Source organism: Macaca nemestrina, chromosome 13, assembly GCF_043159975.1.
Source record: "Macaca nemestrina isolate mMacNem1 chromosome 13, mMacNem.hap1, whole genome shotgun sequence".
NCBI lineage: Eukaryota > Metazoa > Chordata > Mammalia > Primates > Cercopithecidae > Macaca > Macaca nemestrina.
Window position 1 is genome coordinate 77,795,834 of NC_092137.1, and position 24,647 is coordinate 77,820,480.

General features: G+C 35.5%; 1 protein-coding gene and 1 pseudogene across 4 annotated transcripts in view; one reads left to right on the forward strand and one right to left on the reverse strand.

The window, feature by feature from the left end:
- LOC105465328 (leucine rich repeat transmembrane neuronal 4) overlaps positions 1–24,647 on the reverse strand; it is a 780,577-nt gene that overhangs the window by 669,228 nt on the left and 86,702 nt on the right. The gene's annotated exons all lie outside the window — the stretch shown is intronic.
- On the forward strand, positions 3,895–4,713 carry LOC105465329 (small ribosomal subunit protein eS4, X isoform-like; annotated as a pseudogene).

Sequence of the window (24,647 nt, forward strand, 5' to 3'; positions counted from 1 at the left end):
TATAGCAATAACACAAGATGTATGAAACAAAGTTTTAAAAGCTGAGATGAAACCTGATTTCTGTAACAGAAAAGATAAAGTCAAAGGGTGTTGGAGTCCTGGATCTTACATGGCTCAACAGGCATAGGAGGACATTATCTTTACTCTAATGTATTCTATTGAAATGACTCAACTAATATAAATAGCAAACACTGATAGAAATGATGAGGAGGAGAAAAAGAGGGAAATTTTTTCTAAAGGGGTGCCACACATGTCAGTTCTTGGTTCCCAGGCATCCTTGCATGTATGAACTAGATAAATGTACCTGTTGGGTCGAGGATGTTTCTCCAACATTAGGGGATGAATTGCTTCTACTCACGTCTTAAACTCATATCTGGAAAAACATTGCTGATCTTGCTACTCTGGCTTCCCTCTGGGAGCTCTACTCAAAAGTGAAATTATTTCTCTATCATGCAACCAAGAAAGACTCACTTCTATTTCTCTTGTCAAACACGGAACTAGGAGCTTTCTTGCACATTTCAGGAAGGGACTCTCCTCTGAAACTCATTTCCTTTCAGCTCACAGTGAAAGGAAAACTTCTTCCTACTGCCTGTTAAGTGACAACTTCCTAGTCCCTGAATTCAATCTGAAGATAAACATTCACTCAAGGTGCAGGTTTGTCTAATATGGGTGGGACAGTATGAATAGACAAAGAGAATTTACTATTTGTTTAAGGAACCCAGTGGTTTGAGAAATAAGAGATGAAACCGACAAATTCCAATATGTGAATTACTATGAAGAAGATGTAATAGGAGAGAATTTTAGAATCAAAGAAAAACAAATTTAAATTTTAAATTCTTAAGAGAACTAAAGAAGCTATTAATAAGAAAGGAAATGGGAAGTATATATGTATGTATATGTGTATAGATATATATTTGTCTATATTTTACATGCACACATAGTATGTATATTTATGTATGCACATACTATGTATGCATATGTATGAATATGGTACAAGTATATCTGTGTATATGCATGTATAGATACATGCATGCAAGACTGAATTGTGTCTTCACAACATTCATATGAATTTGAATTTGGGAGTTGAAGCTCTAACTCCCAATGTGACTCTGTTTAGAGATACGGTTTTTAGGAGGTAATTAAGGTAAAATGAGCTCATATGAGTGGGGTCTTTGATGGCTGTCAGCAAGTCAAGGAGAGAGCCTTCATCGGAAACTGAACCCTGCTGGAAACTGACCATGCTGGCACCCTGATCTTGAACTTCCAGCCTCTAGAACTGCACAAAAATTAGTTTTTGTTATTTAAGCCACCCAGTCTATGATATTTTGTTATGCAAACCCAAACTAAGATGAACATAGAACATTTTTTAAATAATGGAAAATAATAATAAATGAAAGCTTAAGAAACAAGAAAAATATACCACTTTACCTACTGTTTGAATAATAATAGTTCCCAAAAGAGAGATAGGACTAAAGAGAGAACAAAATCATATTAATTAGATGATTAGTCTTTGAAAGTTAGTTTAATGGCATAGGATGATTTTTGAAGGAAACAAATGAGAACTTTCATTAGGGAAGCCCTTGTGCATTAAGAAGATGTAAACAGCACACAACTGTGTTATTTTTGTGTCAGGGGTTCTTAGTGTAGACCCTAACTACATTTCTGATATATATATTTTTAGCACAGATAATGAGGACTTGTGGAATTCTCCAAAGTGATTCTGTGAGGTAGGAACAATAGCAGTGTTATACTTGGTATTCCTGATGACTTCTAAAAATACTATGTGACATGATCTGATTAGTTGGTATACTTTCATCCATTTCAATTTTTGAAGAGTTTATACAGACATTAAACTGAGAAAAATAATATGTTTGTATATCAAAGATACGTACAAATTTAGGGTCAGGTTATAAAATTATTACACGGTGCTCCATCCCTGAGCATATGCTCTTGACTTATTTTGAATCACAGAGACTGAAATAAGACGTGGGTTGTCCTAATTTACTAATAATTCTGTGCTCAAAAATTTTCAGTGATTCTCCATTGTTTGCAGAGAAAAAGACAAAATCCTCTTGTGCCTATTTGGCCCTTCAAAAGCCAGTGTCCCCTCAATGTCTTTTTCACTTTCTACTTTTCTTCATTCTATCCCAGCAACACTACTCCCTTGCTGTTACTAGACCATAGCAGGCACACTCAAATATTTGGACTTGCTGTTCTTCCAGCCTGAGTTGTTTTCTCCTGAGTCATGCATATGACTTTGCACAAAGTCACTATCTTTTTTCAATTTAAACCAAGCCACCTCTGTGTACTCCTTCTCCTCTGACCAACTTTATTTATCTCCATAGCATTTTCCAGCTTCCACTATACAATGGCATTTACTTACTGTGGCTAACAGACTTTCAAGGTGGTCCTAGGATCCCTGCCTCCTGATGTTCACTTATTCTTCATGTTTATTGCTTATATATTTCTGCTAGATTATAAGTTTCACAAAGGCATTTTTAAGTCTTCTTTATTTACTCATATATATTGGGTACTTAGAATAGTACCCAATATTTACTATTAGTATATTCTAATAGTACTATTCTAAGTACCCAATATATTGTAGACACAATAAATATTTGTCGCGTGAGTGAACACATAAATACATTATTTTCGTCTGTCCTGTCAGCGGATTTATCTATTTATTTTCTTTGGCTTACTGCCTATGCTGTGATTACAAACATTTGAGGCCAAAGTTAATTCCAAGACTCATGTTCTTGGTTAAGGAAATTAATGGCTAAGAAACATTAATGCTGTGTCAATAGAAGGTTCCATAGTTTGGCATGTGTTATATACAGTTGTCCCTCAGTATCTATGAGGGATTGGTTCCAGAACTTCTCACCGATACTAAAATCCATGGATGTTCATGTCCCTTATACAAAACAGCATAGTATTTGCATACAGCCCACACAAATATTCTCAAATACTTTTAATCATCTCTAGATTACTTACAATACTTAACACATTGTAAGTGCTATGTAAATAGATGCTAGTTGTTATACTGTATTGCTTAGGAAACAATGACAAGAAAAAAGTCTATACATGTTCAATAGAGCTGCAATTTATTTTTGAATAATTTTGATCCACAGTTAGTTGAATCCATGATGTAAAAAATCATAGATGCATACAGAGGGCTGACTGTATTTTGTTTGGGGTTATTACTAATTTATGAATTTCCATTTTCCACAGTACCTAGTATGGACATTACATAATAAAGTTGTGTGGGTTTCAAATAAAAGCATGTAAGATTTTACAAGGGAGCTTCAAGAAAAAGAAAAGAAAAGAAAAACTAGGATTAATCACGCTTGCCCAAGTGCCTTCCAGAATTACAAAGGAAAGGAACGATTGAGTAACCATAGAAGAAATACAATCAGTAAACATAGAAAGCTGTGCTTGTACTATAGCCCCATTTCACACCTGGGGACAGTTTCTGAAGGTGGGAATCTGGGTGCAGCTTAACTGAGTGTCTGCACTTGACTTTTCTCCAAAGGCTGGGATGAAGGTGTTGGCTGGTGTTTGTCATTAGAATCAACCCAAGGGTCAGCTGTGAAAGGATCTGCTTCCTAGCTCACTCACATCGGTGTTGGCAGGATTCAATTCTTTGTGGGCTGTTCATCTGAGGACCTCAGATCCTCTCTAGCTGTTGCTGGGAGGTCTTCCTCAGTTTCTTGCCATGTGGACCTCACCATAGGGCAGTTTATAACAGAACACATGGATTACCTCAAAGCAAACCAGCAAAGAACTACATAAAGCCAGCAAGACGGAAGTTATGCTCTTTTGGTAAGGTAACCTAGGAAGTGACATTCAATCACTTTTGTCAAATTCTATTCATTAGAATTGAGTCACTGTCTCTTTCCTTGCCTAACGCAGCCATGGCTCGTGGTCCCAAGAAGCATCTGAAGCGGGTAGCAGCTCCAAAGCATTGGATGCTGGATAAATTGACCAGTGTGTTTGCTCCTCGTCCATCCACCGGTCCCCACAAGTTGAGAGTGTCTCCCCCTCATCATTTTTCTAAGGAACAGACTTAAGTATGCCCTGACAGGAGATGAAGTAAAGGAGATTTGCATGCAGCAGTTCATTAGGATCGATGGCAAGGTCCGAACTGATATAACCTACCCTGCTGGATTCATGGATGTCATAAGCATTGACAAGATGGGAGAGAATTTCCGTCTGACCTATGACACCAAGTGTTGCTTTGCTGTACATCGTATTACACCTGAGGAGGCTAAGTACAAGTTATGCAAAGTGAGAAAGATCTTTGTGGGCACAGAAGGAATCCCTCATCTGGTGACTCATGATGCCCGCACCATCCGCTACCCTGATCCCCTCATCAAGGTGAATGATATTCAGATTGATTTGGAGACTGGCAAGATTACTGATTTCATCAAGTTCGACACTGGTAACCTGTGTATGGTGACTGGAGGTGCCAACCTGGGAAGAATTGGTGTGATCACCAACAGAGAGAGGCACCTTGGATCTTTTGACGTGGTTCACGTGAAAGATGCCAATGGCAACAGCTTTGCCACTCGACTTTCCAACATTTTTGTTATTGGCAAAGGCAGCAAACCATGGATTTCTCTTCCCCGAGGAAAGGGTATCCGCCTCACCATTGCTGAAGAGAGAGAAAAAAGACTGGTGGCCAAACAGAGCAGTGGGTGAAATGGGTCCCTGGATGACATGTCAGACCTTTGTACGTAATTAAAAATATTGTGGCAGGATTTAAAAAAAAAAAAAAAAAAAGAATTGAGTCACTGTGTCCAGCCCACACTCAAGCGTATGAGATTACACTAGGGTTTAATTAGTAGGATGTAAGAAATTTAAGGGCAGCTTTACTGTCTGCCCACCACAAGTATAAAGCAAATGAGTGACTATGTTAGTATCATTGGGTATTAAAGTTTGCAGCAGTGAAGAAAGGAGATACAGGTATAAGGTTAAAGAATAAGAAAAAAAGCTATGCATACTGAAATGGAATTGGAAATATGACTCTGTGTGTGTTTGTGTGTGTGTGTGTGAGAGAGATATATATATATATGTCTCATATATATACATATGTATTCCCACTTTTGTCCACTGAAAGCGCCTTGAGACTAATGAGCACCTCAAACACCCAAATTGCATTTTCTAAATTACATTTCCTAGTAAAAAAAGACAAGACTCTTTGGAGAAATAGTGGGCTCCAGGCCTGGGCAGAAAATACACAAATTTTACACAAAAATACACAAAATTAGCTTGAAAGAACTTGGTATCGCAGGAAACAAGGCCACTAGATGTATCAAAGAAATTTGGAAACCAAATAGAAAAGTCTTTCACAGATAAAAATATAAGAAAATATGAACATAAATAGAACTAGTAGCTACAGTGAATACAAAGACATAAATTACATTTAAAATTATGAGTTATTATGTCTCCTCTAAGGAAAGCTTGATAACTAATTGGTCATTTGGGAAACTGATAAATAAAGGAAAAGAATCAAACATATCCTGCTTTTCATATATACATCTTAAGATAACCCAGTGGTTCTCAACTGGGTTTTTTTATCTTTGCCCCGAGGGGTCATTGGCAATGTCTTAGAGATCTTTTTGGTTGTCAAATCTAGGGAAATGCGTTACTGCCATCTAGAAGGAAGAGTCCAGACACATGACTGAATATCCTACAATGCACAGAACAATTCCTCATGACAAAGAATTATCTAGTCCAAAATCATCAATAGCACCAGGGTTGAGAAATCTTGAGGTAACCAAATACAATCATGCAATGAATAATGATATTTTGGTCAACAATGGACCACATATACAACAGGGGTCTTATAAGCCTATAATACTGTGTTTTTACTGTAACTATTCTATGTTTAGGTATGTTTAGATACAAAAATACTTACCATTGTGTTATAATTGTCTAGTGTTCAGTAGACTGACATGCTGGGCAGGTTTGTAACCTATATCGTATAGCCTATTACACCGTAGAGCCTATGCATGCGGTAGGCTGTGCCATCTAGGTTTATGTAAGTATATACTTTATGATGTTTGAACAAAGATGAAATCATCTATTGATGCATTTCTTAGAATGGATCCTCATTGTTATGCAGTGCATGACTGTAGTTGAAGAGATAAAGTTTTTCTTTGTGCAAGCATTCCAGTTAATAAAACTAGAAATGTTTAAAGTAAAATACCACTTTTTGTAATCTCTATAAAAGGTGGATTTTGGCATTGATTATTATGACTGTTAATACTACATAAACATGAAAGAGCAAAACACCATATACATCATATTCTTGTCGATAAATAGCATACATGTCTGATGGAGAAATGTAATAAATGGTACCAACAAGTTGCAATTTGTTAAATCCATACTTTAAGATACTCTACTGGAAAGATGTCACAGTTTCTTCAAGAAATAAATTGCAAACAAGTAATATGAGGCAATGTGACACATCAACCATTTGCAAGAGATGGAATGCATTTGCTTTCTTATTGATATAATAAGCAGAAAACAATTTATGAAACCATAGAAATGTAAAAAAATAGAATATTTGATTATGATATTATGAAATTATTTAGAATCTTCTAGGCCTGATGATGATATAGTGTTTATTTAGTGTTTATTTTTTAAAAAGCATTCTCCTGTTTCTAAGATACAGACTAAAATTGTTGCAGGAATATGGTATGATGTTGGTAGCTGGTTCAAAATAATCTAGAGTGAAAAAAGAAGAAAGCATAGAATATATGTAAAACAATTGGAATTTATCATATGGCATTCTCTTTATTGTATGTTTTCAAAATTTGGCATAATAAAAGTTTTTAAAGTTTACAAGTTTCTATTTAACCCCTACTGTAGTCATATTAAGAGAAAAAACATATAATGTAATGGTAACAAAATATTCCATAACATATATCAACTTGACACAAACCTTAGGATTACTTGCTTTAATGTGGAATTTTAATCATATTGTATGTAATTTTAAATATTAATTTTTTAATGTTCTCTTTAGATTGAAATTTTTTCAGCATTACTCATTTTAAGAGTCATTTTGTTGCTAGATAATGGCCCATAAAATAAGTATAACTTGTTTAATTTACTTTTCATTACCTACTTACCATTTAATTTTTTTCTACTTTTCAGTGTTATAAATATTATCAAAATAAATACTTTTTGCAAGTAATTTTTTTAACCAAACTCATTTATTTTAGGGCTCACCGGTCTTTTATAAATCCATCTCTTTGGAATAATTCCCAGAATTTAAATAACTGAATATAAGGTCTCATCATTCTAAATGTTATTGATACATGAAGACAAATCACTCTCTGTAGATATGAAAAATGCATTTGGTAACAAAACATTACACCTTCTGTAACAATTACCTAAACAGGGAGTGCTTTGTTTATCTTACATAATGAAAAGCTCAGGGCTAGTATCATGGCACCATAGTGTCATCAGTAACAAGTCCCTTCTATCCTTTCTGCCATCTCTAATGCTACCGATGGTCATGATTGGTTGCTGAAGCACCATATCTAAGGACCAGACTGGACTAGGATGGAAGGGGAAAAACTTTATTTCAAAGCATTATCTTTCTATGTAGATAGGCAGCTAATTCCTGAAAGACTTCCAATTTTTCAACAGTCAGAATTGTGTTGCAAAGTCATGGCTGACTAGAAGGTATGTAGGAAAATATAAGTTTCATTTTCTAATCTGCATAAAAGATAAGGTAGATGAAAATGGATCCCAAGTGAGCCAATTCACAGTACGTGAGCCTGGGTTCAGGAATCCCAAAGTGCAAATGACAACCAGTCTTTTGTACAATCCTTCACATTCCACTTAATAATTACATGTAAAATGCTATATTGTTTTTCAGCTATATTCATTAAGCTGCCAGTTATAATTTTGTATCTTTATTCATTTTATTATTTATTTTCTAAATTACCTATACATGTGTTTGTCATTACCTAACTAGGTAATTTTTAAACCATTTATATCAACAACTTTATGGGTGGCAGATGTTACCGTGCTTAGAGAACTGAGAGGTCAGAATCTGAAACTAAGTTGTCTGTTTATTTGTTAATGCTCAAGCTCTTAGCAATCATGCAAACTTGACATACTCCTGGGCATATAGCAAGTGTTCTGTACATTTCAGTTTATTGTTATTTTTGTTGTTTTTGACACAAGAAGCAATCACTAGAAAACTGAATTTTTAGGAAAAAAAAATAGTCTTCAAAATAATGTTTTCTATTCATCCTCCACGGAAAGAACTTTAGTTCTGGATATATTTTCCTGCTTTTTGGCATTCGCGAGTTTTTCATAATATACTCCATTATACAGTGAACTGATGAGCTCAGAAAATACCGCGTAAACTCTTCAGTTTTAAAGTGTTAATAATAGACACGAAGTATCATCATTCTCCTGTAGAACAGTTTGATTTTTAACCAAAACCACTTCCTTATTCCAATGGAATGCATATTTTGCAATTTGATGTCTTTGTTAGCAACTTTCTGATGGATGAACTATTTTAGCAAAGGACAATTTCCAGAAACCATCAAGTAACACTTTAGTGATGATTGTACAATTTGCCATAGCAGTTCATATAAACTTCTTGAGGGTATTTAACTAAAAATGAGAACAAAGTCAGAACAAACAAGTATTTTGAAGATTTGCTTCAAACTTGAGGAAATTCCAGTCTTAATCACATATACACTCCTGCTGGAGGTTATACTATATTTGGCTATAGACCCAGGGATACTTATACATGACAAAGGGAAGTGTTAATGAGCCCATTATTAGTGTTAGTTGTTTTTATTAAAATATCTCAAAGCTCCAGGAGGTGACTAATATATTCTTTTTATTTTAGATGCTTGATGTTTTAAGTGGAATATGAAACATCTTTGAATCACAGTGGCAGATTCTTGAGGATGATTAAGCATGGTGTCTATTAAAAAACTATTCCAATTACCAAAAAGACCTGTGCTAAATAAAACTACACTCACGGAGTGAGGAATTTGGTATTTAACAATCTTTAAAGATTTTAATTTATATTCCTTAAGTTTTACTTCTATATTTTATTCGTTTAAAGTAAAGCTAACATCTGAAAATTAAGGACCAATTTAGAGACTTTCCAGTTTCAAAGACAAGTTTCTTCTAAGAGCTCTCTGTAGTTAGTCTCTCAATTTTCTGACTTTTTACACATTTCTCAGACTAGTCATTAATTTAATCTATTATTCTACTTCCAAATGTCTCATGATTATCACCAAACACATTTTTCTAAATCCACTGGATATTTTCCAACCATCTTAATACTTGGCTCCTAAGTAGCATTTACTTTTGTTAGCCTGGACCTGTATTTACCTTGGCTTCCTTGTCATGTATCTTTTGTGTTTCTTGTCTTATGTTAGGCAATCCATTTTCTGCCTCGTTTGGAATCTTACCTTCTCTACTGATTTGAATTCCTCAAGGCTGCCTCTAAAGATTGTCTTCTTTTCATCCTATAATATTTCCCTAGGTAATCATATATGTAGCAATTGACACCTATAAGTGGATTAACAAGAAATTGATATCTCAAGGCCAGATCTTACTTTTAGCCCCAGATATGTATACCGGTTGCCTCCTTGACAAAGTCTTTTGGATATCTCAAATCTCTGCATGGTCTATATCCAGATTTCCCTTTAAACCTTGGCTCCACATGTAATAGAACCTGTATGAATCCAGCTTCTAAGTCAGTGATTAAAAGTCAATCCTGGCCAGGCGTGGGAGCTCACACCAGTAATCCTAGCATTTTAGAGAGGCCAAGGCAGATGGATCACTTGAGGTCAGGAATTTGAGACCAGCCTGGTCAACGTGGTGAAACCTTGTCTCTACCAAATAAAAACCAAAAAATCAGCTGGGCGTGGTGGTGCATGCCTGCAGTCCCAGCTACTCAGGAGACTGAGGCAGGAGAATCACCTGAACCTGGGAGGCTGAGTTGCAATGAGCTGAGATCGTGCCACTAGACCACTCCAGCCTGGGCAACAGAGTGAGACTGTCTTAAAAAAAAAAAAAAAGAAAGAAAGAAAAAGAAAGAAAGAAAAGAAAAAAGTCATCCCTGATATCCATCTCCGTATTTCCCCTGTCCAATTAATCAAAAATTCTCTTGAATCTACTTGTTAAATGCTACTCTGGCTCATTTACTTCTTAGTATCTTTCACTAACACAAATTTTCTTAGTTCAGCTGCGATTTTGCCTTTTCCCTTAATATCTACAATAGGAACCTAAATCATCTACGTGCATGTACCCCCAGGCTTCCCTGCAATCCATTCTCTGCATTCAGCTAAAGCTATGATTCCATCACATTGATCAGATATTGATATTCCCTGAGCAAAACACCTCCATGCTTTCCTTTCCTTTTAGAAACATTGAATCACCCCTGCTTACCTTTCATTTCTGCCTTCACTTGGCCCCTCATCCTTACCTGTTTTCCTGTAGCCTTGGGGCCTTCTTTTCCTCCCCTACTTTGAATCCCTTTTTATTAACTTTCACTTATTCTTCAGATTTCTGCATGCTCTCTGTCTCTCCTTTTCTCTCTCTCCCTGTGTATGTGAGTACATAATATGTACACACACAGAGAAGCTGTATGCACACACATATACACAGAGAGAGAGAGAGAGAGAGAGAGAAGGAAAGAGAGAGAGAGAGAAAGAGAGAGAGAGAGAAGAAAAGAGAGAGAGAGAGAGAAGGAAAGAGAGAGAGAAAAAGAAATCTCTCCACAGTGACAAATGTGTATTTTCTTATAAGGCTATGGATGGCTACCTGTATTCACCTTTATTCTTTAAGCTAGGGTTGTGACTATGTCTGGCTTTATTTATTTATTTATTTATTTGATGGAGTCTTGCTCTTTTGCCAGACTAGAGCACAGTGGTGCAATCTCCACTCACTGCAACCTCGGTCTCCCGGGTTCAAGTGATTCTCTTGCCTCAGACTCTGGAGTAGCTGGGACTACAGGCATGCACCACCACGCCCAGCTAATTTTTGTATTTTTAGTGGAGATGGGGTTTAATCATGTTGGCCAGGATGATCTTGATCTCTTGACCTCATGATCAGCCCACCTCAGCTTCCCAAAGTGCTGGGATTACAGGCGTGAGCCACCGCACCCGGTCTAGCTTTATTCTTTTCTAGAATATAGCAAAGTGCTTGGGACCTAGTTAATATCTGAGAAAAAATTGTTGAAAAAATAACAAATAAGGACTCAGCCCACAGTGGAGTTATGTATCACTACATTAATTCTACTTTCATGTATATATTTATCCTTTACCAAATTAAAGTATTTTTCTCTATAAGGACATGTTTGCTAAGTGAAAAGGAGTGTAGATTTGAATGTACACAAACGCATGTAACAATGATTTATCAGCACAGAGAAAACTCTCATTTATTGAGAGTTCAAAGCCAAAAGTTTCAGAGCAATATGAGTTTTGCAAATTAATCTTCCATGTGAAGCAGATATGTAGTTGAGTTGTTGATTTAACATGTATTTTCACCTTAAAGTATATGATTTGGCCATCAGCTGGCCATAGAGAAAGAATATGGGAGAACACTGTGGGATTTGGGGACATACAATCTTACATCTTGTAGCCAAGGCTCTACTGAAGAGTTAAAATTCTTTGCTTATTGATATATAAATCAATATTACTAAATTTAGAATCCAACATACCATAAAACATTTAAAGAAGTGAGGAAGAGTAGCACAAATTTGCCAGCTTTCCCATTTACTAACTCATACAGTTTGGCTGTGTCCTCACCCAAATCTCATCTTGAATTGTAGTTCCCATAAATTTCACATGTCCTGGGAGGGGCCCAGTGGGAGGTAATTGAATCATGGGGGTGGTTACCTCCATGCAACTGTTCTTGTGAGAGTGAGTGAGTTCTCACAAGATCTGATGGTTTTATAAGGGGTTTTCCCCACTTTTGCTTGACACTTCTCCTTCCTGCCACCACGTGAAGAAGGATGTGTTTCCTTCCCTGTCATGACTATCAGTTTTCCGAGGCCTCTTCAGTCATGAGGAACTATGAGTCAATTAAACCTCTTTCCTTTATAAATTACCCAGTCTTGGGCAGTTCTTTGTAGAAGCATGAGAATGGACTGACACACCAACTACGGACACTAAAAATACCCACATTCCTTGTCCAATAACCACATCATCAGTAGAAACAGGATATATTAACACACACAAAAATCAGAAGGACATTAGGATAGACATGGCAATTACATAAATGTAACTTTTTGTTAAACTGTGGTTAATGTTCTCATTTTTATCATTTCACTTTGACCTGGCAAAAGTACCATCAGGAGATTGCCCCTGTTCCATAATTTTATATTTAAGAATCACTCATTTAATGTGAGAAGGACTCTTAGCCTACAGTGGAATATTGCCTTTTCCCATTCTCAGTAATATTTTTTAAAAGTTCATTTTTTTAGATATAGGCTCTAAATAATTTCAGTATCAATTGGATAACTGTTTAAAACTTAGAAGAAAAGTTGAAGTTTCCCTGTGTATTGTCAATAGAAAACACAGATAAGGCCATTCATTAATGGAAGAATAAGAACAGTAAATGGTGAATATAACTATTGCATGCTCTTAAGTAAATTTTCATTATTGAGACTGTTAAAAAAGCAAATAAAGTTTAATTGCCTTGTGATTAAGTAGAATCCTTTTAATGTCTTTGAATTCATCGGTATATCCCAAGACTCTGGTCTACTTTTAAGCACATAGTGTGCTGCTTAACAAATACCTATTGATCACTGTCAATGAGGAGTAGACGCAATTAGAAGAAAAAGAACAGAGCTAAATTAATCCTTTACTGGGTGGGAAAGTTTAACAATGTCATTCCCTGGGTTTGACAGTAATTTTATTTAAAGATTTTTATAAATAACCTAAAAGTGGGAGTACACAGTAAATTATCCAAGCTATTCTAAGCAAAGGAATGCTGAATCAGTGGGAGTAAAGTGCAGGAAGAACTCATGGAGCTGTGTAGGGTAAGACAAATGGCAATTGAGCTCCAGTGTGAGCAAGTGTGAAATAAAGCATTTAAAGAACAACTCAAGATACGGAATAATAGATTATAAGGTATCATTTATGACCCAGGAAAATTATCTAAGAATTACAATATGCTCTTTCACTCAAAAAGCAATCTCACTCCTAAATATATATCCAAAGAAAAAGAAATTGGTATGTTTAAAAGACTCCTGCACTCCCATGATTTTGCAGCATTATTCACCGTAGCCAAGACACAGAATCAACCTAAGTGTCCATCAACAGATGAGTGGACAAAGGAAATGTGGTACACATACACAATGGAATACTACTCAGCCTTAAAAAAGAAAAAAAAAAAAGCCTGTCATTTACATCAACATAGATAAACCTGGAGAATATCACTTTAAATGAAATAAGCCAGGCACAGAAAGACAAATACCACATGATTTCACTTTATGTGTATGTGGAATCAGAAAAAGTCGAACTCATAGAAGTAGAGAGTGGAATGGCTGTTATCAGGAGCTGGGACAGAAAGAAGGGGTAAGGGAGATATTGATCAAAGGATATAAAATTTCTATCGAGATAGGAGGAGTTAATTCAAGAAATCTGCAGGGTGAGGTGGCTCATGCCTGTAATCGCAGCACTTTGGGAGGCCGAAGCGAGTGGATTGCTTTAGGTCAGGAGTTCGAGACTAGCCTGACCAACATGGTGAAGCCCTATCTCTACTAAAAATACAAAAATTAGCCAGGCATGGTGGCACATGCTTGTAATTCCAAATACTCGGGAGGCTGAATCAGGGGAATCACTGCTTGGACCCAGGAGGCGGAGGTTGCAGTGAACTGTGATTCTGCCACTGCACTCCAGCAGCCTGGGCAGCAGAGTAAGGCTGTGTCTAAAAACAAACAAACAAACAAAAAAACCGCTGTCTTAAAACATGGTGACTAGAGTCAATAATAATATATTGTATTCTTGAAACATGCAAGAGTGGATCTTGTTTTCACCACAAAAATAATTACAATGTGAGGTGATGCATATGTTAATTAGCTAGCTTTAGTTATTCCACAATGTATACATACTTTAAAACATTATGTTGTACACAATAAATACATATATTTTTATCTGTCAATTTAAAAATGGCCTTATATCCCATATAATCATTTAAAAACTAGGTAGCCTCTTAACCTTTTAAAATTAGCCTCTTTCTTATTCCATTCTGGCTTATAATAAGACATTATAATAAGATATAATAAGACAGCATGCAATGATTAATTTTAGAATTACCTTGACTGGATTGGGCCGGGTGCGGTGGCTCACGCCTGTAATCCCAGAACTTTGGGAGGCCGAGGCGGGAGGATCACCTGACGTCAGGAGTTCGAGACCAGCCTGACCAACATGGAGAAACCCTGTCTCTACTAAAAATACAAAATTAGCCGGGCATGGTGGCACATGCCTGTAATCCCAGCTACTCAGGAGGCTGAGGCAGGAGAATCGCTTGAACCCAGGAGAAAGGTTGTGGTGAGCTGAGATCGTGCCATTGCACTCCAGCCTGGGCAACAACAGTGAAACTCTGTCTCAATAAAATAAAATAAAATAAAATAAAATAAAATAAAATAAAATAAAATAAAATAAAATAAAGAACTTGACTGGATTAAGAGATACCTAGATAGCTGTAAAGCATTATTTTAAGGTGTATCTGTGAAGGTGTTTCCAGAGGATATTGTCATGTCAGGGGACTGAGTGGGGGAAGATCTGCTCTCAGTGGAGGCAGGCACCATCCAATCAGATGGGGACCCAGATAAAACAAAAAGTCAGAGGAAAGGCCAATTTACTATATTTTCTGGATCCGGGACACCTTTTCTTTCTCCAGCCATTGGACATCTGAACTCTAGGTTTTCTGGCCTTTGGACTCTGGAACTTGCAATGAACAGCCCTCCAGCACCTCAGATCTTCTGTCTAGGACTGAGAGTTGCAACATTGGTTTCCCCTGGTTCTTCGGCTTGACGACAGCCGTAGTGAGACTTCTCGACCTCCATAACTGCATGAGCCAATTCTCCTAATAAATCTTCTTGTCTATCTCTATCTATGCATGCTTTTGATTTTGTCTTTCTATAGAACCCTGACTAATATAGAAATAAATTTCTATAAATAATAGAAATATTTTTTTGCTCACAGTTCTGGAAGCTGGAAAGTACAAAATCAAGACAGGGTGAACAAGCTCCCCAAAGCCTCTGTTATAAAGGCACTAATCCCATTCATGAGGGCTCCATGCTCAAACCTAATCACATCCCACAAAACTCAACTTCTTTATACTATCACATTCAGGATGAGGTTTCAAAATAAAATTTTGGGAGAACACAAACATTCAGACCATAGAATTCTGCCCCTGGCTCCCCAAAATTCTCACATGCAAAATGCATCCACACCATCCCAAAAGCTCCAAATGTTATGACTCACTCCAGCATCAACTCAAAAGTCTAAAGTCCAGAGTCTCATTTAAATATCTAAATCAGATATGGATGACACATGGGGTGTGATTTATTCTGAGGCCAATTGCTTTCTACCTAGGAATCTGTGAAATCAAATAACTTACGTGCTTCCAAAATATGATGGTGAGGAAGGCGGAGGGTAGATATTTCGCAATTCTAAAATGCAGAAATCAGAACTAAGAAATTGATAATTGGGGCCAGACGTGATGGCTCATGCCTGTAATCCCAGCACTTTGGGAGGCTGAGGAGGGCGGATCACGAGGTCAAGAGATCGAGACCATCATGGCCAACATGGGGAAACCCCATCTTTACTAAAAATACAAAAATTAGCCAGGCATGGTGGCATATGCCTGTAGTCCCAGCTACTTGAGAGGCTGAGGCAGAAGAATCGCTTGAACCCAGGAGGCAGAGGTTGCAGTGAGCCGAGATAGCGCCACTGCACTCCAGCCAGGCAACAGAGTGAGACTTTGTCTCAAAAAAAAAAAAAAGAAAAAGAAAAGAAATGGGTAATATTGGTATCAAGTAAGTTCAAAACCCAAGTCCAACAGGGCAGACAACATTATATCTTAAAGCCTGAGAATAATCTTTGACTCAATTTCTTGCTTTCAGGATACACTGGGTTGTGTTCCCAAAGCTCCACATAGCCCTGAGCTTTCCTGGGTGCAACCCACGCAGCAGCTCTCATGGTTAAGGATTCACTCCTGTGTAATCCTCAGGATTCCTCACCTCTTGACACTTACATCGTCGATTAGCTTTCAACATATTAATTTGGCAACACAAACATTCAGACCAAAGCAGTAACTATGATTATGTCAAATAATTGTGGAAATGCATATTTTTGGCAAATTTTATATGATAAATCCTTTAAATATATATTGTTTATTAAACTTTAGAAAAACAGGTTTATCTCATTCATTCAATTCAGAGAAAATGTCTGCATTGCATAGACATATGGGATACAACAGTCTCACTACTGAATTCTAATTACACAGTTAAAGAGATAGCTAAGAGATAAGTATACATTTAAGTATACATACATGTATACATATTTAGAGAGCTAGAGATAGGAAAAGATATTACATACATATATGTGTGTATATGTTATATGTGTGTATATGGATATAGGTATATGCAAACACCCAAACACATGTATACCCCAAGAAAGCTTTGGTAAAAAGAGTCAGAGTCCTGTTTCAGTCTAGCTGAAACAGATATGTAAACAAGAGATACGTAAACAGGATAAAGTAAGACTTCTCCTTTCAATACTTCTTACTAAGACTTTCTTTGCTTTGCTTTTTGGAGTCTACTTTACAAAGCACTCTCCAAACTGTCTCTTTGTTTGATTCCCTGGAGATCTTTACATCTTCTGCCAGTGAAAAGATGATGGCTGAGTGAGCATTGTGCCTTTCTTCTCTGAAATGGGAGAAGGGCAATTGTGAAAGACAAGGCAGAAAAAACAATCTACAGCTTTTAGACAGTTTTCAGGTAGGTTAGTTTTAAGAAATAGCACATGTGGATCTGTAAATTAAATTTCTTAAAATTATACATTCCCTTGTAACCCCAAGCCTTCTTACTGTACCAACAGGTAAAAACATTCAGTTGTTTGAAGGCTGCTGCCCTGAAGAAGAACTGGAGCAGAACTGCCCATTTATTTCTTTAAAAATGAAAATAGGAGGGAATAGATGAACAAAAAGTTATGAGGGCAGTATGAGGAAGATAGGATGTACAGGGAGGCTATAATATTATATTTTGAGAAAAAAGAAGTGGGAAAGATCAAACAGAATTAACAATAACACTTTAAAATCTGAACGGACTGCCAAGCTCAGAGAAAGTTTATCTTCCATCTCAACCTTGCACCAAAATTAACAAATCTAAAACTGACTAGATCTTTAAAAGTCAAACACTATATCTATTAAGTTTGCTAGTTATGAAGTAGAGTGTGTAGTTAAGCAAGATGATATACTTATCGGGTAATATTCTGATATGTTTAGCTATTCATTTTCCATTCTTCATTACCATATGACCTTAGGCCATTTTACCACCAATTAAGGGAAGCCATAACAGATATTGAAAAAAAAAAAAAAAAAAAAAAGGATTTCTTGGCTTTTGAGTTTTTAAGGGTTGAAGTCCTAACACAAACAACAGGAGTGGAAGGAAAATTCACAAGCCACTGGGATGGTGCAGAATGAGTAGATAAACCTCTCTCCACCAATCTTTGAGCTGGGGCATGAGAAGCATCAGAGAGAAGAGCAGAAAAATTAATTCAGTTTAGGAATAGTCTCTGATGACTTTCTGTCTTGCATTTTAACCCATCTGAGCTTCATGCACAGAGGAACAATAGAATCTCTAGAATCTCTAGAAAAGTTTTGGGATTCGAGAGCAGAGGATATCTGAGCCCACAAAACCATGCGGTTCTAGACTTCCCAACATGTAAGTCGTTGTAGCAATAAAGTAGACATAATTGTCCACTGGGTCTAGATGTGAGATTGCCCTACTGAGTTTCCCACAGTGACAAAATTAAGATAATATCCAAAAGATCCCTATGGAGATCTTAGAGCTATAGACAGTGACATCAGGGTTAGGATGTTGAAAAGAAAGAATCATGTGTGTGGACTCTTTTTATCAGATCCCCAATTGGAAAAAAAAAATACGTTTTCCACATGTCAGAGCAGAATGGCTCTTACTGAATAGGAACTAGGAAAATAAAGATGCTGCAAAAGATGCCAAAACAGGTCAGTAGTGACCAGGAACCCAGCCACCTTTCAAAGGCTTTGATGTGAGTCAGAAACTTATATGCAACTTTGGAAACAAAGGGAGAAAATAATAACACTTATCTGTTAAAAAAAAAAAAACAAAACTAATGGATTGAGTTTATTAACAAATGGCTAATTTTCTTTTAACAATAGTCTTAAAAGAGCTGGTGGCAGAAATTAATTAGAGTTTTGCAAAAAAGTTACACATTTTGCACATCACAATTGATACATCTTAATAACCATTAGTACATAAAATTAACATAATAGCTGTGATTTATGGAGAACTTACTCTCCAGGTTTGGTGTTCATTACTTTGCATGTATTATTTTATCTTCTAAACAACCCCATAATTTAGAAATTGTTTTACAACATTTTCATTTTAAAAGTCAGTAAAGCATAGTGATTTGCCCAAGGTTACCAAGCCAATAGATGGTAAAATCAGGAATAAAATTCAAATATATTCACACCAATTATCCTACCCCTAGTAATTATACCAAATAACTATAAGCATAAAGATGGATAGTGATGTTGGTAAGTTTATCTGTAAACTGTAGCTATATTGAAGGTTGTATTTCCATCTCCTACTTTACAGGACCTAGTCATCCAGTTTTAGGGATTCTCAGTGGTCACTATTGATATCTTGGGTCAAACAATTTTTTTGTTCTCAATTGTTTGTCCTGTGCATTGTAGGATGTTTAGCAACATGCCTAGCCTCCCTCTGCCCACTAGATGCCAGTAGAACTCCCACCCCAACTTGTGATGACAACAAAATCTCTATGGCAAAATTTTCCCTGGGGCGCAAAAGAGCCCCTGGTTGAGAAGCACTAGGTTACATTTAGAGTGACTGAGTGGCTACGCAAAGCCATTTTTCTTTACCCAATGTCGTGATTCTGTTTTTGAGATTTGTTGTGATCTTGTAACTGATGTTGAAGACTTGAATCCAACTAATTAGAGGAATTGAAGCTATATCTACAATTCATGAAAAGAAACTGCATCATGAGACATATTTTAAAGTTTTATTACTCAGCTATTCCTTAAAGAAATTGCTGTATTGCTCAGCTAAACATTCTTAGGTCAATTATCCCATCTGTGCATATTATTTCATTTATTACATGAAGCTCCCAATATCCAATTTATATAATATGATTATAATGATAAAATTAAACAATAAACCCAACATTTGTTTAAAGGTCACACAAAGTCATACCAATATGGGTGAATGGTGACCAAGAACCCAGCCACCTTTCATAGGCTTTGATGTGAGTAAGACAAATTCATGAAAGTTTGGAAATAAAGAGTGAAATAATACCTCTTAATCTGTTAAGAAACTACAACACACAGGACAGCCCAAAACGTTGCTCAACTGAAGACGTTAATAGTGGCAAGGCTGAGAATCGCTAAAGCTGGATGACTAGGTCCTCTAAGGTAGGAGGTGGACACAAAACCTTCATATAGCTTCAGTTATATATTCATTCATCAATATCTTTACCCTCCTTACATTCATGAAGTGCTCCTGCAAATCCAGGACTCTAAAACTTTTACGTAGACCATACTGCAAGGGAAAAAAATATCAAGGATCAATGGCATAATTAGATAATTATTGATTCATTTCTTCATTCAGTTTTAATTCATTTATATCTCTCACATGAGCATCCATCCCTAGATAATTTTGACTCTCCATTTATGTAGAAATACATATGAATAGGAGAGACATTGACAGGTTCAAACAAAATAGAGTGTTGTAAGAAAACATATTAAAAGAAGTACCAAAATTATTTAATCATATATTTATAAAACATGCTGCATATTCTTATAGGACTGTGAGAAAAAATGTCTAAAGCAATAACAAAATCATTAATAGACTATACACATTCAAATCAAGTCTAGTACGTTACGTGGTGGTGAGGTTACAATACTAAACATGACATATAACTTGAACTTCTAGGGATGCTAAGCTGATGATGGCTAGAATCCTAAATACAGAAAATCATCTGTCTTTGAATGGTAATGCTAAGGTTGTTTGATCATAATATAAGTTTAATTAAATTAATTATATATGATATCTTATAATTATATATAATTGCTATAATTTATATTATATAATTTATATAATACAATAAGATTAAATAAAAATTAGATGTCACAGATTGATGTTAGGAGAAAGTAAATTTTGACCAATAGAAAAGGGATTAATTTATTATAGAATCCATTACTGTCATAAATAACGTGCATTGAAACAAATCGATTCTAGAAAGCTTTAGATGATTTAAATGGGTGACAACTCACAATGTATAATCTTTTGATAATGAAATATATTAAAATAAAGAAAAAAGAAGTAAACACATAACCAATACATTAATTTCTGCTATTAGTTCTATAGCTATAAGTAATGATCACATATTTTCTGTGTGTAACATATAAAACTAAAAGGCAATGTTTTATTGGTATAGACAAATTTTTCTTTTACTCTTTCTCTAAACAACTAAAATAACAAAGTATAAGGAGATAGATTTAATGTAGCCCCCAGTCCATTCTGAGTACATCTATAATAAGGAATATTTTTATCACCTGAACATCCACATAACATATATATATAAACAAAAATATTAATATAAATAACTGATCTATAAGAACTCTTATGTGTCTGGTTTGTAGGATGAGAAAGAAAAGTATGCTTATCTGTTTTGACAGTGATCTGATTGAAAAGATCCCATGGTATAGTGAATTTGCTAAAAGTAGCCCTTTTAACTAAGATGACCTTTCAATATTGGCCTGTTACATTTCTAGTTAGCGGAATATGATGATTTTTATGAATTTTTGATTAAGCAAGATGTTTAGTATAAAGGAATCAGAAATATCATTGATATTTTTCAACATGAAAATTTGAGCTTATTAAACATACCATTCTGAGAAGGCAAGTATGAGAAATTTTAAATATGCTTTGCATTTCACAACAGCTTCATATTATACAGAGATTCAACCCTCTAATGAACTCTATTTGTTGACTCATGCAAGAAAACAAGGTAATCGCATTGTCTCAACCCCACTGATTTTTTAAGCCATGGTGTTAGAAGTATTACACCCTATATTTGAAATGAAATATATTAAAAATAACCAAGTTACTTTGAGGAAATTGGGCATAACCTTTTCATATAAAAGAATGAAATCTCATTGAATTGGAATAAAAGTATATTTCTAGTAGGAACATTTAACTCACTAGATAAATGTAAAACATTAACTTTACTCTGCAAAAGTTATAAAAGTGATTAAAAATAACATAAAAAGTACATTCCAAAAATTAATTGAATCACGTTTGATAGAAAATATAAGGCCAGAATATTTAATGACTATCTAGTTTAGGGTTGTTGTGTTTCTATGGGTTGTTTAAGATTACCTCAGTTCCTTTTTGAATGTTTTTATCTCCTGAATGATGAAAATAAATAAAGACCTATTTGCTGAGTGTGTATAATACACCATTTTTCTCTTAGTTTTTTCCATGTGGGAGGTGAGGATTAATGAGTAGGGATGATTATCAACAATTAGCATTATACGTTGTAAGTACAGCCTTTCTATATATATCTATCACAAGATTCTTATCAAGCTGTTATGGAGATTTAAACTTGTAATGGGTATCACAATTGTTCTATAAATGGCATCTTGTACTAAATTTCTTTAGATTAAAGATGCTATATTACAGAATTGTAGTGAATATATTCTTATTTCAGAGTCTGTAAAATGTTATTTACAAAGTATATCAAAAATATTTACAAACCACATTGCCAAACTATGACATAAATAAAATTTATGTTTTTCAGTAAAGCAGTAAATCAGGTTACAGCTCTGAATTAAAATGTCAAAAATAATCTTGATATAGATTGTATAACACAGAAATTAGTAGAGTAGTAACATGGATTTAAAACTGTTTATATATATATTTTGAAGGTCATATTTTGGGAAGAGGGTGGAAATAATAGTGTGTCTCAAATAGGCTGGAATCTAAAAGCTACATTTTCACTCTTGAAATTTTTTTTTTTTTTTTTTTTTTTTTTTTTTTTTTTTTTTTTTTTTTTGAGAGAGAGTCTCACTCTGTCACCCAGGCTGGAGTGAAGTGGCGTGATCTCGGCTCACTTCAGGCGCTGCCTCCCAGATTCATGCCATTCTCATGCCTCAGCCTCCCGAGTAGCTGAGACTACAGGTGTCCGCCACCACGCCCGGCTAATTTTTTGTATTTTTAGTAGAGACGTGGTTTCGCCGTGTTAGCCAGGATGGTCTCGATCTCATGACCTCGTGATCTGCCTGCCTCGGCCTCCCAAAGTGCTGGGATTACAGGCATGAGCCACTGCGCCCAGCCTATAATAATTTAAAAAATGTAAATTTAAAATTTCAGAAAATAAGCTAGTTATCAGCATAGGTATATGCAAATACATATCCAATTGTGAACCCATTACATAAAAAACACTGCTTCATTTTAGGAAGCATGGAGCATTTTGCCAAATAAAACCGACTTCTAGTGTGGATACAATCTCAAAACGTTCTGAAAAGCATCAAATACCTTGTTATGGGGGCATACTGCAATTGAACTATACTTAATAACAAAGGTGAACCAAGCTATCCAGCCAATTAAAAAGTTAAGGAATATTCCCACAAGTTATTCAAGACAAAGAGTAACTCAAAACGTCTTTTATAGGCTCTTTAGAAAGTAAGGAACTAAGAGCAGTGTAAAGCTCAAAACCATCAGATTCAGTCTGAAGTGAGGGGAAGCTGAAGACCTTATACTTTCAAGTCTAAGATTCTGCACCTATAAAAGAAGACTAAAACCAGAAGCAAATAAATTAAATCAAATGAAATAATTTCCCACGTACAGCTCATAGAGGTCCTATTACAAATGATTTATAATATTAAATTTTCATATTTTTCTTCTTCCTCCCTTTCTCTTTACTTTCCTTAACTTTCTCTTCCTTCTTCTATCCTATTTTCATCTTATGAAATAAAGTAAGCCGGGCGCGGTGGCTCACGCCTGTAATCCCAGCACTTTGGGAGGCCGAGGCGGGCAGATCACGAGGTCGGGAGATCGAGACCATCCTGGCTAACACGGTGAAACCCCGTCTCTACTAAAAATACAAAAAATTAGCCGGGCATGGTGGTGCGCGCCTGTAGTCCCAGGTACTGGGAGGCTGAGGCAGGAGAATGGCGTGAACCCAGGAGGCGGAGCCTGCAGTGAGCCGAGATGGTGCCACTGCACTCCAGCCTGGGCGACAAAGTGAGACTCCGTCTCAAAAAAAAAAGAAAAAGAAATAAAGTAAAATATGGGCAAAAAAGTCAAATATGTACATATCTATAGCTTTACTAAAAAAGTCAAATAGGTACATATTTATGCTTTACTGGTTTTTTTTTCTAGCAAGAAAAGCTGAAACTATTAACTCAGTTCAGAAACTTGGGAAAAAAATAACGATTTCTGAGGAAGAAATCAGTACCAAAAAAACCTATTGTGTGAGAAAATATTATTGCAAGGATTCCTATTTTCCCAATTTTATTTTCTATTTTCTGTATTTTATTAATCTCTAAATTTAATGCAATAAGAATTAGAGTCCAAATAGGGTTATATTTGAAAGTTAACAGTGTTAATGTGTTAAGAAACATATGAACTTTTTGAAACAGCAAAATAATAATAATTATTATTATTATTATTATAGGTGACGCTATTATACTGTGTCTATCAGGAAGCCAGTATTGTGCCATTTTTCATAAATTATCTCATTTAATCCTCAAAACAAAACCATGTAAAAGGCAATATCATACTGTCATTTTACAGATGAAGTAATTGAGACAGAGGAAATTGAAGCATTGTTTTAAATGTCACAGCTAGTACAAAATGAACCAAGCAACAAGACCCCAGAGACCGTGTCCTTAAAGATTATATTATACACCTAGATTTGCAAAGTGATATCTGTCCTATCAAATAATAAAAGTTATTCTGCATGACAGTAATTACAGTCATGTAGCACTGGCAAAGAAAAGATGGGTGTAATTGAGTAACCTACAAGTAGTCCAAAGAATGTATTAAAAACCGTGTGTGAGAGAGAACACCACATAGGAGTCGAATCGACTGGGAAAAGAAACCAGAAATATATTTATTTCCTAGTGTTTATAAAAATTAAATGTTTGCAGGGAAAATTTTATTCTGAACATAGATCTTTTAGAATGTTAATGCCAAATACATGAAAACTCGGTAGCTTCTGACTTGAAGTTTGTAAATCAGCACCAATTCTGTAGCAATGAATTAATTAATGGATACTGAAATGATTCTTACAAAGGCAGTGTAAATACAATTTAGGCTTGACAGCGATGGTGTTTTGTTTTACCTATTATTTTCAAAACAT